At 39.1% G+C, this 12,250-nt stretch overlaps 1 protein-coding gene across 1 annotated transcript in view; it reads left to right on the forward strand.

Annotated features, from left to right (window-relative positions):
- LOC122817266 (MYCBP associated protein) overlaps nt 1-12,250 on the forward strand; it is a 2,683,797-nt gene that overhangs the window by 2,303,228 nt on the left and 368,319 nt on the right. The gene's annotated exons all lie outside the window — the stretch shown is intronic.

Genomic DNA, 12,250 nt, shown 5'->3' on the forward strand with positions numbered 1-12,250 from the left:
CCTGGAAGAAACATAACTGCAGGAAAGACATGCAGACTCCACACAGAAGGCACCCCAGCCGAGAATTGAACCGGAGGACCTCTTGCTCTGAGGTGACAGTGCTAACTGCTGCACCACCACAGCCACCCCAACACCACAGCCACCCATGTCCTGTCTGTTCTATGTGAGAAAGAGAATACCTTCAGATTTGTGAGGTTTATCTAACATATGGGACATCCTTGTGGGTACATAACCCCTCAAGGAGTAATGTGCAATTATGTGACATTCATCATGACAACAGATTTTTGGGGACCAGTTACTAGAGCAGTAAATCTTAACATTTGGGATGGTTTACCAATGATTTACCTAATTACTAAAAGACTGCTGCCATTATTCCTATTCCTAAAGCTACAAATCCAACTTTATCTGTGAGCTATAGCCCTGCTGCCATCATCTTATGCAATGTAAAATATAAGAGTAACTAGTATACAAAGAAATCCCACACCACATTCTACTATTTTGAGTACTCCCTAATGTAAAACGTGAGTTTGGTAGGCCATCCTTTTACACCAACATTACACTGCACATGTCCAAAGACTTCATATTCTCCAATATGGACAAAGGTTTATAGATTGGTCTTGTTTATTGAATTAAAGCAATCTTCTGAAGTAGCTGACCATACTCTGTTCGTCTCTAAAGAACCCTTTCTCAGTTTTTGTAATCTTATCCTTAAGTAGTCCTGTAGCTATTCAACATACAGCACAATTTTAATCCTCAAACTCAGATACATCCTGCCTAAAGAATGGTGTCCACTTGAGCCCCATCCCTCTTTCTTTTAAGTTAATCATCTCCCCTCAATCACCCTCTTTTCCCTTATATCCATTTTGTATGATGAAGATTTCATACTTAATAAGGGCTTACAGGCACATGATATGTGCTACACTGTGGCATACTGGGGTATATGTACTGACTGTAAGATATTAACTGTTATGCAGTCTTGCAGTGCGCTGCACTATGGTATACTGGGGGTTAGGTATGATTGTAAAGTAATGTCCCCTGGGGTGCACCCGTGTAAGCATGCAGAGTACTTCATCTTTACACTTGTAGTCACATTGTCTGCAGTATCAATGTACATGTTCAGTTTTGCTGCACTGTCAACAAATCCCTACAACTTTCACAAATCTCTGTGTGCATAGTAACACTAAGGTGGTGCTTTACAACTACAAGATGAAAATGAATGGTCATATGAATCCATCAGATTTTTGGCATACTACAAAAACATTTATAAAGGTTACTTAAAGAAAAAAGGACACATACATTCAGTCTAAATACAACAGGGGCAGGAAGTAGGAGGGTTTTGTAAAGTTATTACTAACACTGAGGCATATACCATGAGCTGGGATGAAGAGTTGCATGATGGATGAGTGAGTCTATCTGACTGTAGTTGGCGTGGGATCTCTAGATATTTGATACAGAGTCACAAATAAGGTGTTGTTAAATAATCAGAAAATAAATGGACCACTGGCCTTTGACCATCAGTTAATTTGTATGCGGATATCTTTGTTTGTAGTTAGTCTTAAAATGACACCATTACAAGTCGCAATATTCCGACTTGTACACAAGACATTTGAATTTCCTCTTGTAATATTTGCATTATGAGTTTGGGAATTAATGGATACAGGCTTCAGAAGTCTTTCTGATGAAGCAAAATACTGAGCTTCAAAGGAACGATTCTGTTAACAAGTCATGTATATGTCAGGGAAAGGTGGGATGTCTGGATCAGTATTAGCATCTGATGGAAGCCGAGTGAACCCTCTTCTACATGTTCTTCTCCATTAGGGAAGGTAAGACAGATGTAATCCTCAAATTTTGCATCATTGTCATGATCCTTTAGAGAAACCATTAAAGTAAAATGAGGATATTAGGAAGAATAAGGACCCTCCCAGTGACAAAACATCATCAGAGTTGCAATTCCAGTCACTTCAAGCATTATCACGAAAATCTGCTCAAGAATAACAGTGAATTCAGCCTGAGCCTGAGGAAGGTATATTCAGGTGGAAGAGTGGAGTAAGTCCTCATAACAGGCAGCAGTTAAAAGTGAGAGCTAGGAGTCATACACAGCCTTGTTTTACTTGCTACCTTCCTCTTTTTCAATGCGTCACATAATAAAGAAATACTGGAAAAGTGCCTGTGCTAGAGTGATGCCCTAGGCTGTCGCCTAGTTTGCCTATGCCTAAGGCCGGCTATGATGATTAGTGGTACGTTGTTAGGAAGAAATAAATAGCAATGAATTGAGAGGTAAAATGTAGAATCTGATATTATCTGTTATTTCTCTTCTTCAGTGGATATGTCTTTGGATTCGACCTCAGCCTCTCTTAACTTTAGGAGCCATAGCTCAGGCTCCTCCCCTTCCCCATAATCTCCTCTTATCCCCCACACTACCTTGGATCTTATTTGCTGCTCATCAAGAATTGATGTGATTCCTTCACTGGGGCTCAGCTAAGTTTAGAACTTTTTTATATATTTAGATATAGTTCTATATTCGTATATTAATATAGTCTTTCTGTTGTTGGAAGTGTAGGTTTGTTACCTTCAGGGTAGATTTGTGTTGCTAATATTATTGTTTTAACTTTATTGTTGTTATTATTATTGTTATTATTATTATTGTTATTATTATTATTATTATTATTATTATTATTATTATCATCATTATTTTTGTCTTTTTTCTTCTTGTTACTTCAGGATAGCAGAGTGCCTATTTTTCCCATGGCTGACAAGGTTTAAGAAATGTGTAGACTGCAGCTACAAGATGCCCAATTCGGATACCCATCTGAAATGTCTGCACTGTTTGGGCGCTGCCCATCTAGATGAAGACTATAGTATTTGTACTAGAAAACACAGATGGACTGTGCCATACTTGCTACAAACCAACCACTCCAAATGCCGAAATAAGTCCTCACTGTTTATTAAATTGCAGATAAACACTCACCTTCCCTGAGTGCTTTCTTCCCTGTTAACATGCAGGGACTTCATCAGAGTAAAGTCTTACACCCCACCCACCTCCTTTAGATATCTTTAACAACGTAACGTAACTGTATCAGTCAATCAATGTTGTCACCCAAAATCACCAACCTAAAGATGAATAAAATCTATATTAAATAAATTCATCTCCTACAACAGTAGTCATATAAATAAATGTAAAACTACTACTAATAATATTTAATATTACTACTACTAATAATTCATAACCTAAACTTAACATCAAATTCACTCCGTAGATTGGCTTAAAAACAGTTTAGATCAACTTCTGATCACTTTTAAATGATATTATTTGATTTAAACAAATGAATGAATGAGTGAATTAATTATAATGTGCTTTAATTTTTGTTAATATAAATAAAATAAAATTTAAACTTCAAAATTAAATGACTTTTGAAAAACAGTCTAAATTTTGCCTGTTATTGGGTTCTGTTGCCAAAGTAGGCAAAACAGAAGTGGATTTACATTTTGATTTCGACAAACCTTGTCTGGTGTTATCCTTCAGTGCAGATAGTGATGATTACGTTCATGTAGTCATGCAAATTTGGGATAACATCTTCACTCCTCATTTAAAACTAAAAATATTTATTTATTTATTTTACATTTGTTGACTGGGATAGTCCGACTGGATATATGTTCATTTTCAGTGGAGGCCCGGGGAGAAAAGCTCTACATACCAAAAAAAGAGACAGTACACACATCACTGAGTTGTGTACTCAGGAAGACATATCAAAAATATAGACAAAGGATACAAGCAGATATCATTATACACAATGTGCAGACTTACATATGATTTGCGGAAACATATTAAAATGTGACAAAGGATGCAAGCAGATATAATTCACAATGTGCAGACATTTATATGCTATGAGGCATAGATACTTAGCTAAACAGTAGGTTGGGTAGCAAGACATGTTTTAGTGAAGTTGTTAGTCAAGTTTAGAACAAGAGTACAGCCAATGAGATATGAGGTATTTTTTGAGTTCTCTTTTAAATAGGGGTAGTGAGGTTTCCTTGGTAATGGAAGTAGGGAGTAGATTCAAGATTTTACCGATTGAGTTGGCAAATATAGCATCGCCTGCAGAGTTGTTGGGTTTTTGGGTCAGTATCATTAGTTTATCAGCTGACCATAATGGCCTGGGGGCACTATGAGGGGTGAGAATATTTTTACGAGCAGGGGTGTTTTCTGGTTGGTGGAGTATTTTATGCGCTACTATAAGCTGGTTGAACTGCAGAAGGGAAGGAAACTCTAGCCGTTCTAATACTTTTAGGTTCTGACAATGATGAGTTCTAAAAACCATGCCAGTAACGAATCTGGCTATATGATTGTAACATCCTGATAATTTACTGAGATCGGTTGTGGATAGGTTGGTGAGTACAGAGGAGGCATACGTAAGGGTAGAGAGGAGGTGTGATCTTGCAATAGCTACCCTAGCTGGAGGGGGGAGGAAAGGTTTGGCTCTGTACAGGAAGCCAAGTTTTTTATTGACAGACTTAATAGTGTGATTTACATGTTTATCAAATTTAAGGTTGTTGTCTGTTATTACACATAGAAGCTTAGTATGGTCATCAGGGGAGATAATGGTGTCATTGCTAGATTTAATGTTGAAGGAAGGAGGAGAAATTCTACGGTTAGGGGAGAAAAGTAGCAGCTTGGTTTTATTAGGATTTAGAAGCAGGCAGCAATTAGCTAGCCATGTTTCTACAGTGCTGAAAGTGGTCTGGGATAGGGATAGTAGTTGTGTTGGAGAGGAGGCGGAGCATATTAGTGTTGAGTCATCTGCATATTGGATGCAGGTGGCTCCTGGGATGGTGGTGTGTAGATCATTGATAAAGATTGAGAAAAGAAGGGGACCTAGTTTGGACCCAAGTGGGACACCTGGGGTTAGAGGGAGTTGGGATGACAGCTTACTCTGCCATAAAACAGCCTGCTCTCTACCATTTAGGTATGAGTGAAACCATTGTATTGTGTGTCGGCCTAAACCAATGGTTTGTAGGGTATTGAGCAGTAGCTGATGATTGACCATGTCAAAAGCTTTTGAGAGATCTAGCAAGAGTGCTGAGGATAGTTTGTTGTTGTTATGATTAAGACTGATGACATTAGAGAAAGATATGAGAGCCGTGGTGGTACTGTGGAATGGCCTAAAGCTGTGCTGAGAGTCAGCGAGCTGTCTGTTTTGAATAAGAAAGTACATGATTTGTTTGTGTATGTATATTTCCATGATTATAGCTAGTGGTGAAAGAATGGCTATGGGTCTAAAGTTAGATAGTTCTTTGGAACTACCTCCTTTATGGAGAGGTATTACATGTGATATTTTCCATATTGCTGGGATGGATCCCTCCGAGATGGATCTGCTAAATCAGGATAGAAATGGGAAGTGCTATGGCATCAGCGGCTTTTTGAAGATATTCAGCTGGGAGGTGGTCGACAGCTAGTGTAGTAAGCTTTAGCTTTTTAATTAAGGTCCGGATCAAGTTAGTAGGTACGGTTTGGAAGGTAAAGGTGGGTTGCGTGTTGGGTGGATCAGGGTTAGATGTGACAGAGCTGATGTTTGTGTCCGATGGATTGAGATGGGTAGCTAGAGACTGGATAGTTTCGGTAAAGAAGGAATTGAAGCTGTTTGCGATTTCTACAGGGGATTTATCAAGGGCACCTGATGGGGTAGGAGTGGTGGAACAGCCTGGATGGAGAAGATTGTTAATACTAGCCCAGAACTTTTGAGGTTTTAGCTGATATTTTTGTTGTAGGAGGGTGTAGTTTGTTTTTTTTTTTTTTTTGTTTAGAATGATAGATTTTTTGGTCTGATTCCTTAGCTGCCAGTATCTTACTTGGTCCAGTGGGGCTTTGGTAGCATGCCATCTGGCCCAGGCATTGTTTCTTAGTGTAATTTTGTTTTTTGTTTCTTTAGATAGCCATGGTGCAACTTTAGCTTTTACACAAATGGTACGGGTAGGAGCATGGTGGTTAAGGATAGCCAGGAATCTAGTACTGAAGTACTCAACTGCTTCTTGTAATGGGAGTTGTTTCAAGACAGAGTTCATTTTGGAAGTTGTCGAGGTTAAATTTCCTGACATTTCTTATAGTTTTATAAGTGGGCTGGTTGGGAATGTCGGCTTTGAGCCTAATAATATAGGTAAGGCAGTGATCACTTAGATCATCGAGCAGTGTTCCTGACTTGTACTTTTGGGGTGGCTGTTGATAAGTATCCAATCAAGGATACTATCCTTGGCTCTATTTTTGTTAAATCTAGTGAGGGTGGAAATGAACTGAGTAAACCTGTGGAGGTTTATATGGGTGGAGGAAGATTCAGAGGAACATGTGTTCCAATCAATGTTAAAGTCCCCCAAGACAATGGTTTCCTGGGGATAGTTAGAAGCTAGTCAATGTAGCATATTTTCTAGAGTATTGTCATTATTGCTGGGTGGAATATAAATGCAGACAATGTATCTGCATTTATTTTTGTTTATTATTAGTTTGGTGATGAGAATTTCTGCATTGCCAAACTGGGGTGGTTTGTTGGGTGTCAGTTGTTATTGTTAGGGTAGACTTGTATAGTACAGCTACCCCACCACCTTTCCTAGAGATCCAGTCCAGTCTAAGGATGTTGTACTTTGGGGGAGTTATTTCGTTATCTTTGGTTATTGGTTTTAGCCAGGTTTCTGTGAGGCAGAGGATATCAGGGGAGTGAACAGCTAAGAGTCCAGGTAGGCTATGGAGCTTGTTATTTAGGCTTCTGATGTTGAGATGACAGACCAGAAATGAGTTTGGGAGTCTATCAATCTAGGTAGTGCACGTTGAGTTGTTGAATGGTGTGCTTGGGTCTACTGTTGTGGATGGGCCAGGGTTGGGGTGGATGTCTCCATCCTTCATAAGATTCATTTTTAAGTTGTTTGAGTCTCAAAAATTTGTTTATGATTTTTTTCATAGCTTTTGTTTTTTGAGCTAATGTAGTAGTAATTAGTCGGGTGATGGTAATTGGGGGTGAGGAATTAGGAGAGAGGGTAGTTGTGTAGTGGTTAAACTTATTAAATGCTGGGTTGATGTCTGAGAGTTTGGGTATTGGAATTCAAGATGCTGTACATATTCATAGGAGCTTAGGTGATAAGGAATAAATAGCAGGGGTAGTGAGGGTAGCAGCATTAGTATTTTAGTTGTAGTCATGGTAAATTACTAGGGTAGGATGTGTTTTAGGTTTACATGAAAAATATATACAGTGGATAAAAGCTTTGTGAGAACAGACTAGTTGTGGGTGGGTTAATATGGATAGTGGGGTAGATAGAGGGTGTATTATTGTGCTAGGAGTTTGCAGGGTTCTAGAAGCATGTGTAGTAGTTTAGCTAATTAAGAGGGCATGACAGTGGTACTATAAACTTAGTACTACTGGGGGCGGGTGGGATATGGGGCAGGGTGGAGCACGAAGCGAGCGGAGCGGGGCTAAACCAGTAAAGCAGATGCCTAGTGGCAGCCTGTGCAGGTAGGAGTTATAAGCACGCTTTTTTGTTTTTTATGTGCCAAGTACTCTGCTCCTAAGCCCAACTGTTAAAACTACACAGTTCCAAGCCTGTTTCACAATTTATAATACAGAGAGCCCGTTTTCCAATTCCCTATAGGTAACACACTTGTTTCATTTAGGTTTTAGAGAAATGCACTGTGTGGTGTTACAGAGCAGACTATGTTCATCAGTTTAACAGTAGAATGCACTCTGTTTTAACTTAATTGGGGAAGAAAGAGGCTACAGGAAAGCCTTACCCTTCCAACAGATTGCTTATCAGTTTTGTAGCCTGAACAGACTATATGCTGGAGTTACGAGGTGCTGTCACCAGTGCTTTTGGATCCAGTTTGTTAGGTTTACAGGTGGCAATGGTATTTTAGTGGATATTAACCTTATTAAACAAGATCCGTAGTGGGGAGAAAGTCTTTCGTATTTGTTGCTACTCCCAGAATGACCCTATATGCTTTTACAAGCCTTTCAGGGGGAGGTGAGGTAGGAACACCAAGAAAGGGGACATGATTTTTAGTTCTAAACTAAGAACAAAGTAAATGCATTAAATAATTCCATATGCATGATTGTCAATCAAGTCTGTATGCACCGTTTATCGTTAGCAAATAGCAGCACTCTTTCCTGTATATCAACCTTAAGAGCTCAGTTAATATGCACAACATGTTAACATTGATCTGGCGGTATACCAATGTACTTATTCATTATTTCTGTCCCTTATCAATGCTACACTACCGAGGACAGACCAGTAAGTCGAGTAATTATACTAGAAGTCAATGCAAGTGACAATACAATGATACAATAGCAACAGCAGTGTGAAAGTAATTTTTAGCAGCCGGTACCAATAAACATGCCTTATTTCATCAAGGTTTCAGTTTACGAGTAAATGCAATAAAAAGTTAGTACATTGAGCTCAGATAAACACAGTACGATAGGGTTATTAAAACACAGAATTAAATACATTTGTTTGTAAACATACCATAACCGACTGAGACCTGATGCACTGGCTGATTTAAAAATGGCAGGTCTGGTAGGTGATTATGTAACCTCTGTTATATGAGAGAGGGGTGAGGAGAAGGGCTGATCCAGGCTAAACCAGTAAAGCAGATGCCTAGTAGCAGCATGTGCAGGTAGGAATTATAAGCACGCTTTTTTGTTTTTTATGTGCCAGACACTCTGCTCCTTAGCTCGACTTAAAACTACACAGTTCCAAGCCTGTTTCACAATTTATAATACAGAGAGTCCATTTTCCAGTTTCCTATAGGTAGCACGCTTGTTTCACTTAGGTTTTAGAGAAATGCACTGTATGGTGTTACAGAGCACACTATGTTTGTCAGTTTAACAGTAGAAAGCACGCTGTTTTAACTTAATTGGGGAAGAAAGAGGGCTACAGGAAAGTCTTACTGTTCCAATAGATTACTTATCAGTTTTGTAGTCTAAACAGACTGATATGCGGGAGTTACTGGGACTGTCGCCAGTGCTTCTGGACCCAGTTTGTTAGGTTTACAGGTGGCAAAGGTATTTTAGTGGATCTTAACCTTATTAAACAAGTTCCGTAGTGGGGGGAAGTCTTCTGTATTCGTTGCTACTCCTGGAATGACCCTATATGCTTTTACAAGCCTTTCAGGGGGAAGTGAAGTAGGAACACCTTATTAAACAAGTTCCGTAGTGGGGAGAAAGTCTTCCATATTTGTTGCTACTCCCGGAATGACCCTGTATGCTTTTACAAGCCTTTCAGGGGGAGGGGAGGTAGGAGCACCACAACCGCCTGGGACCTGATGCACTGGCTGATTTCAATCAAGTACTTTTCCAAACATACAGCAAAGTATTGAATCTTAAGAGTATTATAGAAGCACACCATAGTAAGGCAGAAGTAAAGAAAAAGTTGATAGTTAAGTACAGAGGATGTAGAATGTGTAGGTATATGCACGAGGGAACCTACACCAACATTATGAGCTACAATAGGACTATTGCTTGTCCAGGACATCTTATTTGTAATACTTCTAGGGTCGTATATTTGGTAATTTGTTCCATTTTCCCCACATTTTATGCGGGCAAAACCAAAAGAAAATTGAAGGACAGAATGAAGGGACATCTAAACGACATTAGGAAGTGTAACATGGTGAATGCTCTATTTAGGCATTCAAACAGTTGTGTTTAATGACAAAAAAATATTTTTTTAAATTTAGACCAGGCACATTTAGATAAATGAGCACTGACTCTGACAATTTTTAGCTAAGAAGGGAACTTACTTGTCAAACAAGGTTGGATGCTTTCACGAGTCCAGGTTTAAATGATTATACATCTGTTGTTCCATTGCTTAAATATAGGGACAGATTAATTTAAATTTAATTTATATTAACAAAATTAAAGTTGTATTATTGTTTATTATTTTTTGTAAAACACGTTATGATTAATTAATGAATTAATTTATTTAAATCAATTAACATAATTTAAAAGTGATCGGAAGTTGATCTAAACTGTTTTTTAAGCCAATCTATGGAGTGAATATGATGTTAAGTTTAGGTTATGCATTATTATTAGTAGTTTTTTAAATTTATTTGTATGACTATTGTTGCAGGAGATGAATTTATTTATATAGATGTTATTCATGGTTAGGATGGTGATTTACAGTAACAATACCGAATGATTGATACATTTTAAACATCCCCTACTTCTCATACCTTAATCTACTTTCTGCCCTTAACTCACTCTTCTCACTAGCTCTCTCTAATCTTCCTTGACTACTCTTTCTACTGTCTTCTAAAATCTGTTAAGCAAGTTGCCTCAGAGAAACATTCTATTGTAATTTTCTTGCCTTCGTGCAACTACATTATGATAAAACTGGGTTTTTGTAACCACTTACCCCAAAAGCTATATTCATCTTAATAACACATTTCTTTTTATACATCTTGAAATAATTTTACTGTACTCCTGATTATTGACACTGTATAACATCGTATTGCTACTTAATGCCTTCTAATAATCCTGTAACATTGTTGTTTAATGCTAATTTATAACGAAAATTGTTTAATATGTTGGAGCTTTTCTCCCCGGGCCTCTGCTGAAAAAGGGCTCTTCATCTCAGTCGGACAATCCTGGTCAACAAATGTAAAATAAAATAAATAATAAATAAATAATTTAAATTGCATTGTTAAAGAGATTTTAAAGGAGGCGGGTGGAATGTAAGACTTTACTCTAACAAAGTCCCCAGATGTTAATAGGGAAGTACGTGCTTAGGAAAGATTTTACTATAAGTGTTTATCTGCATTTTAATAAACATTGTGGACTTATTTTGGCATTTGGAGTGGTTGATACTGTAGTATTTGTACTGTTTTTGGCCAGTGGGCCATGATTGAATAGCATAATAAACTTGTGCTGAAATGACTTTTCCCATTCCCCTGCTGGAGAACCATCTAAAGCTACGTCTCCTACTTCTGGAACCTCCCTGTCTGCTAAAAAGTCATCAGACAGGCACAAAAGGAGTAAGAGAGGTGACAAGCCTATGGAAAAGGACAAAGAGTCAAGAACATGTCCTCTCGACTGCTCCTTATCGCAGCTGACCTCTTTGGCTCCATCACCGATGCTGTCTAAAACTTCGGCTCCTATTCTTCCTTCAGATGTGATAGTTGTAGGATCTCAAACTCCTCCCATACCAGAGCTGAGATTTTCACTAGAAAAAGTCTCCCCTAGACCGAGCTCCCCTTTCTTGAGAACAGAACATTGCATAGATCTTCAAGATCTACCTCTACTTCATCCTCCTTCAGATCAGTCCAGTTTACCAGACGTCTGACAGAAGCAGATGTGGATAGGATGATGAGGAAGTTCTTCAGGGCCCAAATTCAGTTGGGGGTTCTCCCCACTCTGACCCCTGTCAGACCTGTGAGCTTTGGTCCATCTCCCCTGCCTATGGCTAATCCTGCCCCAGTCAGCCTTCTGGTTTCAGTGGTTTTGGATCTAAGCTTTTCCTAGGGATTGTCCTTATCGGATATGAAGTCTTTGGTGGCTTCCACTCCATAGACATCTCTGATCTAACCTGTTCTGAGCACTTGTCTTGGTGCTGAAGTAGCTGCGCTAGTTCCTATTTTATGGATTGGTTCTGAAGATATTAGAGCCGTTCTTTACTCTTGGAGCTTTGACACTAGACAACTCAGCTGCAATGTCTGTCTCAGAGCAGCATTGACTCATTTCCTGGGATCAGCCAGCTTGGATGCTTCTGCTTTTACTGGGGTGGTGTTGAGTTCACCCTCAGCTTCTGCATTCGAGGCAGTTGAAAGAGCTCTCTCTATTTCTGGTGAGCTGACTTCCCTTAGTTTCTCGACTCCACCCATCCCCCAGTGAAATGCCTTGGGTCCTGATCTTGCTCCTCTTATCCCATTGGAACAACCTCTTCCTCCAAACCTTACCTTGACATGGTCCACATTCAGGATTATCACCAGTCTTCTGAGTCCTCTCTAGTGCCCTAGGTAACATATGCATACGAGGAGGCATGTAAATTTCCCATAAGAATCACTCATCGAAGACGAAGATTTTGATGAAGAAGAATGGTCCCCCAGATCACCATATAAGGACATCTCATTTGGGGAGATCCTTGAACTTTTGAGACATAAAGGCAGTTGGTTATCCAAAGCCCCCTCCTAGGAGGAATCCATGATTCTTGAAGCCTTCGGATCTAGCTCAGTTACTTCTTGGATGGTCCCTTCTGCTAGTGGGATAATGGGTCTAATCTTTCG

Source organism: Protopterus annectens, chromosome 12.part0 (genome assembly GCF_019279795.1).
Source record: "Protopterus annectens isolate FY-2018-M chromosome 12.part0, PAN1.0, whole genome shotgun sequence".
Classification (NCBI taxonomy): Eukaryota; Metazoa; Chordata; order Ceratodontiformes; family Protopteridae; genus Protopterus; species Protopterus annectens.